Raw genomic sequence first — 6,544 nt, 5'->3', positions numbered from 1 at the left:
GTTCATGACCACCTTTATAAAATGGCTATTTCTCAGCAATACATTGATTTGCCCCATCCACCTTCTTGGCTGGTTACCCAGCAGAGAGGGGCAATGAAGTTCATCATGGACTGCACCCTATGACTGCAGCAGTGATAGTTAGTCAGCTGCTTTTAGTTATGGCTGTGACCTTGGACAGCATCTCAAGCCAAGAAGAAAGAAGTGATTCAGGGGGGATGAAGACCGCCCAAGAGTAATTCCCTTTCGGCTATGATTCATTGCAGGTGGGAAGGGAGAAAGCAGGGATGCAGGAAGGCACTATAACGTGACGGTTAAGTGTGAGGATTCTGGAGCCAGACTCCTTGGGTTGTAAATCCTAGATCTGATACTTACTAGCTATATCACTTTGGGAAAATTATTTACTCTCCTCTGTGCCTCAGGGTCCTCATTTATAAAATGGGAACAATAGCATCTACCTGAGAGGATAAATGGATATAGTATTTATAAAGCTCTTAAAATATTATGTGGTATATAGTAATTGCTCTGTATTTGTTAAATAAGCATAGACAGCAGACCACACTTAACTTGAAACTTTATACCCTATCTTATCTTTGGTGTTGTTGGGGTAGAGGTGGGATGCTTTTTTTTTTTTTTTTTTTTAACATTGTCTCTTTCAAAAATGTATTTCTTATTTTAGGGTATGGGGTTAAAGAACAAGATGATACTTACAATTAAAGAAAGCTTACAAGAAAAAAACCTGACAGAAGTTTTTCACTTAAAGTATTGTAACATTCAAACTTGACTTAGAACATAACAATATTTCAAACAAAAATGTTTATGGATTTTCCAAAGATGAATAAATGAAATAGTGACTAAGCCCTATTCACACTGATGGCTATTTCGAAAACTCATTAATGTACAAACAAGCCCAGATTATGAACTGTAGCAGTTGACTTGTCACTGCCATTTTTTTCTGCTTCCAAAATAGAGCCTTGATTAAAGCATTCATACCCCATATTGCTCCTACCTTTACTCCAGAGATTGAGAAATATATACAACAAATGAATTTATTTTCACCATATGGATAACATATTGTAGCTCTCTGCCAATGTTACTTGAAAACCTTTCATAACAAAACAATTTGACAACAGATATAAACAATTCAATAAATACGCAATGGTCTTTCACTACAGTCCTTTAAAGATGCATGTTAATTCATGCTGTTAACATTAGAATCACAGTTCATGGAATCCAAATAGAAACGAGCTAGGGTGACTTTCAAAGTAATGTTGGATCTCTCATTTTATTTAGAATCCCACTAGAACTGGTAATCATTTCAAAGGCCCTTTCATGCATTAATCACTGGGTGGCAGGAGTTAATGAAAAATTTTCCTGTTCTGACATCCATTGCCAGCAATGAACGCCCCCAAATCTCCAAGGAAGCATTGTTATTGCACAATACATGAGGACTTGGAACTTTTCCAAAAGCTTAAAAAAATAAAAATAAAAAATGGAATTATATTTGACATTTCCTGACACCTACATTAATACTGTATGACTAATAAAAGCACGTCAGTTGCCTGGACGGAACCAGCGATCCGCATGTGCCCAGAATGCACATGAGTGAAGATGCAGTAAATAAAAAGAAGCCATCTTCATTGCCTATAGATCTCTTTCAGTCAAAGGTTGAAGTTCAAAGACCGAATGATCAAAGTGTTTGTTCATTTTCTCAGTAGGACTATCTTCTCTTAGGAGGATGTTAATAGTGATGTCAACAAGTATCATCATGATACCACCATTTTGTTTTCTTTAGATTCTTGTTACATGTTCGAACATGTATCTGGTTGTCATTTCTTTCCTCTGCAGCCAGAAAGCATGCTATTCATTCTAAGGCAAACTGATTGGACTGACAGCGCCGGGGACCAGTCTTCTGTAAGAATGAGTAAACAGATATGACCATTGTTGTAAACATGAGGATGAATGGGGATATTTTCACCAGTAAACATGACCTGAGGAGAGTCAAAAGGACATTGACTATTAAATCGAAGTTGAAAATTTTCCCCTTCATATAAGGTATTTGGTGCATCTTCTGTATCTACAATCTGCCATGTAATTGGATTTTGAATATTCTTTTCATTTAAAATCATCCCAGGAGGTGGGTTATTTTGCAAAGCCAACAGCTCTTCCTGCAGTTATTTCTGCACTGATGCCTTGATGGAACCATCCCCCCAAGGCCAGCAAGGCTAGCGCAGAGGTGGGATGCTTCTGACAGGATGAAGAGGGGTGGGGGTAGGGAGGAGTAAACTGTGTGACCATAAAGCAGAAGCATTTAGAAAGGACAAGGTTTCCTTGACTGATTCATCCCTCAAGTCATACTCTAAGCACCTAGGAAGTTGAGTGACTCTCTCCAACATTCTTTACACTCTTACAGCTTCTATCCTAGTTTAGTTCCACATTCAAGCTCACCTTAATAGCTGAAGGTCTTCTAAATGGCCTCATCTACATCTCCTGCTGTCTCTGACAGGGGCCAAGCACAGCTTCCCAACTAACCTTCCAGGGTACACACCACTCCATTGCTTAGAAACATTTCATGACTGTCTCTGCCCTCATCATAAGCATCTTGACCTAAAATTCAGGCTCTGCACAATCTATTCTCAGGTGACATTTCTAAGACTATTTCTCTCTACTTCCCTTTCAGCAGACTATTAACCAGCTAATAGACTAATAGCCAGACTATTAGCCACAATTTCCCCAGGGGTCTCTTTCACATTCCCATTTAACACTTTTCTTATCTTCATATGTCAAAATCCTGCCTTACCTTCAAGATTTACTCAAATACTCCTGGTCCCTCCAGACAGAGAAGGTATCCCCCCTTCCTTTGAATTCCATGACACTTTGTATCTTGCCTTTCATACTTATCACATCCTGGTCTTATAGTTATTTATGGAGAAAAATTATCTTCTCTCCCAAAAGAATGTAAGCTCTTTAGGGAAGGATGTATCTAATACATATTTGTATCCACTACAGGGACTAGAAGTATTCCTCACATATGCTAGGCACTAAATAATTATTTTCTGGAATGGATGGTTAGATGGACAGACAGATAAGTCTTCTTAATACTGAAAAAGTTTCCATGGGGAGTCCTCTCTCTACATTTTCAGAGGACACTTTAGCCCTAGATCCACACTCAGTCATGAAGTAAGAATGACACTGGGACCCGAAGGTCTTAGTTTTGCTTGCCTTGATACATGTGTTAGGTGGCCTGCAATTTCAATATGGGGCCCTCGGGGGCAGAGAAGTGAAGGAGTTAATACTTAATTCCAAGACCTAAAGGAAATGCCTCTTTCCTGGTCGATATTCAAACCTTTACCAGGGTGCTCAGGATAATATGAACTGTCTGTTACCATTAGAGATTAGGCAACAGGTACCCCAAATTGAAATTATTTATCAATTACTGAAGGCACTGAGTTTACAATTCACAGTTGGAAGAGAAGAAGGAACTTTTATTGAATACCAACTCTTATTAAAAATAAGTCATCTACCCACAAAAGACCCTTGTGAAATAGGCATTATTTTTCCCATTTTACAGAAAAGAAAACTTAAAAAGGTGAAGTAGCTTGTCCAATATCACAGTTACAAGTGCTGAAGCCTGGATTTAAACTCATCTGACATCCAAATCTCTGTTTTTTCACAAAGCAATGTTACACCCTTTAACTGTCATTGTGGTTTCACCCAAGTTAAATCTGTCCAGAAGGTATCCAGCCATGTAATATGAAAAATAGAGACATTTATTAAAGAAGATACAAGAAACATTGTACATAGGGCAATGATGCCTTAGTCCCCTTCAAAGAAGGCACCTTGGGACCTCACACAGTTCTCCCAATCACTATCATCTGCTCCATCATATTTTCCTGAATTTCATCAACTGTCTGAAATCTCTGCCCTTTAAAAGGTGATTTCAGTTTGGGGAAAAGCCAGAAGTTGCAGGGCACCATATCTGGGTTGTACTGGGGTTGAGTCAGCTGGATGATTTGATGTTTTACAAAAAAACTCTACATAAGATGTGATATGTGAGTAGGCACATTGTCATGATGAAGCTGCCCATCACCCGTTGCTCATAGTTGTGGTCTTCTGAATCGTCCGAATAGTTTCTGTGGAGGAATGTTCAAGCTTAATGCAAAATTTGATGCAGATTCATTGCTCTACTTGCTCAATCACTGTGAATGTGATGGCCACACAGTACACATCCTCACTCAATTGCACCTATAGTCCCCACTGGCCAGTACAGTGAAGTCATCGTTGTTCACGCATATGCATTCCAGTCCACTCTCCTTGGCTGCCAGGTTACATCAATGTTGTGCAAACTATTCTTGTAATATTAGCAATGGCTGGACTTTTTCCAGACAGATCTCGTATGCTTCCTTATACTTATGCCTTGGATCCTCCATGGCTCTAGGTGGCCTCTTCATTCAACATCTCCACTGAATTAGTCAAGGTAGTTAACCTTAATTGCAGTAACAAACCATTGTCAAAATCTCAGTGCACAACAAAATACAAGCTTATTTCTCACTCATACCATAGTTGAATGCAGTTGGGCAATTCTTCTCCAAGCAGTGACTCAGGGATTGAAACTTCTTTCCAAACTCAAAAACTGCAAACTTAAACACATCATTTACAATGTTAACTTAGAGGAGGATGAGGGTGAAGACAATTGCACAGGATTAGAAGTGCCATACATCACCCCATTGATCAAAACCCAGTCATATAGCCTCAACATAATTTCAAGGAAGAAGGGAAAATGTAGTCTTCCTGTGTGTCCAGGGAAAGAAAATAGGATTCAGAAACATTAGCCAGTCACTGACACACCCATCATATCAGTTAGTGTTCTCATAGGGAACAGATGGCACACCTTGCTAGGATTTTGAATTTTTTAATATATTTTATTGATTATGCTATTACAGTTGTCCCTATTTTTCCCCTTTTCCCCCTGCACCTGGTACCCCCATTCTCTCCAGAAATTCCCCACCTTAGTTCATGCCCATGGATCATGCATATAAATTCTTTGGATTCTCTGTTACCTATACTGTTCTTATATCCCCCTATTTTGTACCTATAGATTTGTGCTTCTTTACCCCTGAACTTTTCTCCCAATTTTCCCTCTCCTCCTCCCCCTCCCAACCTTGTCTGGGAAGCACTTTATCTGGCCTTCAATTCTAAATGATAGCTTCACCGGGTAGAGCAGTCTTGGCTGTAGGTGCCTACTTTTCATGACTTTGAATATTTCTTCCCAGTACCTTCTAGCCTGCAAAGTTTCTTCTGAGATGTCAGCTGACAGCCTTATGGGAACTCCCCTGGAGGTAACTAACTGCTTTTCTCTTGATGCTTTTAAGACTCTCTCTTTATCTTTAACCTCTGGCATTTTAATTATGATGTGTCTTGGTGGTGCGGTCCTCTTTGGGTCTAGCTTGTTTGGGACTCTCTGTGCTTCCTGGACTTGTATGTCTATTTCCTTCACCAAATTAGGAAAGTTTTCTTTAATTATTTTTTCAAATAAGTTTTCAACTTCTTGCTCTTCCTTTTTTCCTCCTGGTAACCCTATGATTCAGACATTGGTACATTTAAAGATGTCCCAGAGGTTCCTAAGCCTTTCCTCATTTTTTTTTTTAAATTCTTTTTTCTTCTTGTTGTTCTGATTGAGTGTTTTTTCCTTCCTTGTGTTCCAAATCATTGATTTGATCCTTGGGTTCATCCCCTTCACTGTTGGTTCCCTATAGATTTTTCTTTATCTCATTTAATGCAACCTTCATTTCTGCCTGGTTCTTTTTTATGCCATTGAAGTAACCAATGAGTTCCTTGAGTATCCTTATAACGAGTGTTTTGAATTCTGCATCTGATAGATTGCCTATCTCCATTTTGTTTAGTTCTTCTTCTGGAGTTTGTTCTGTTCTTTCATTTGAGCAATATTCCTTTGTCTCCTCATCTTGGCAGCCTCCCTGTGTTTATTTCTGTGTATTAGGTAGAGCTGCTTTGACTCCCTGTCTTAGTGCACCTGTTAAGTTATATGGGGTGGAGCCTTAGCTAATTGCCAGGGTGGAGCAACCTGTGTCACCAATCTTCTACTCTGTGTAGGGGAGGGCTTTCAGAGGGGACAATGTCACCCCTTGACCTCTGGAGTTTTTCCCAGGAGGAAGCTGTCTCCCCACTCACACTTCACTTTCTCTCCGTATGTCACTGGTGCCCTTCCAGCTGTTGCCCTGGAGCTGAATCCCAGAGTGTGTGGGTCTGCGTGAGTCCTAAGTCCATTGTCAACTCTTTAAGAGGGCACAGTTTCTTCTACTGCCCCAATCCCCACTGGTTTTTACAGCTAGAATCTATGGGACCTATCTTCCTGGTGCTGGGTTCCTAAGCTGGGTGATTGGGACTGGGGCTGGGACCCTTTGCTCCTGACATATCCTTCCCATTTTTTATCCACCACACGTGGATGTAGGACTACTCTTTCCTGTCTTCACACCTCTCTGCGCCACTCTGAATCTCCATGCCTCTCTGCACCTCTGCCCCTCCTACC

General features: G+C 40.1%; 1 pseudogene; it reads right to left on the bottom strand.

Moving 5' to 3' along the window:
• Window positions 1–1,750: 1,750 nt before the first annotated feature.
• On the bottom strand, window positions 1,751–2,478 carry LOC150016929 (ubiquitin-conjugating enzyme E2 W pseudogene; annotated as a pseudogene).
• Between the last annotated feature and the right edge of the window lie 4,066 nt (window positions 2,479–6,544).

The sequence above is a fragment of the Furipterus horrens genome, unplaced genomic scaffold (genome assembly GCF_987537825.1).
Source record: "Furipterus horrens unplaced genomic scaffold, mFurHor1.1.pri manual_scaffold_3, whole genome shotgun sequence".
Taxonomy (NCBI): Eukaryota; Metazoa; Chordata; class Mammalia; order Chiroptera; family Furipteridae; genus Furipterus; species Furipterus horrens.
Note: the sequence above shows the minus strand (reverse complement) of the source record. Positions and strands in the feature narration are given on the sequence as shown.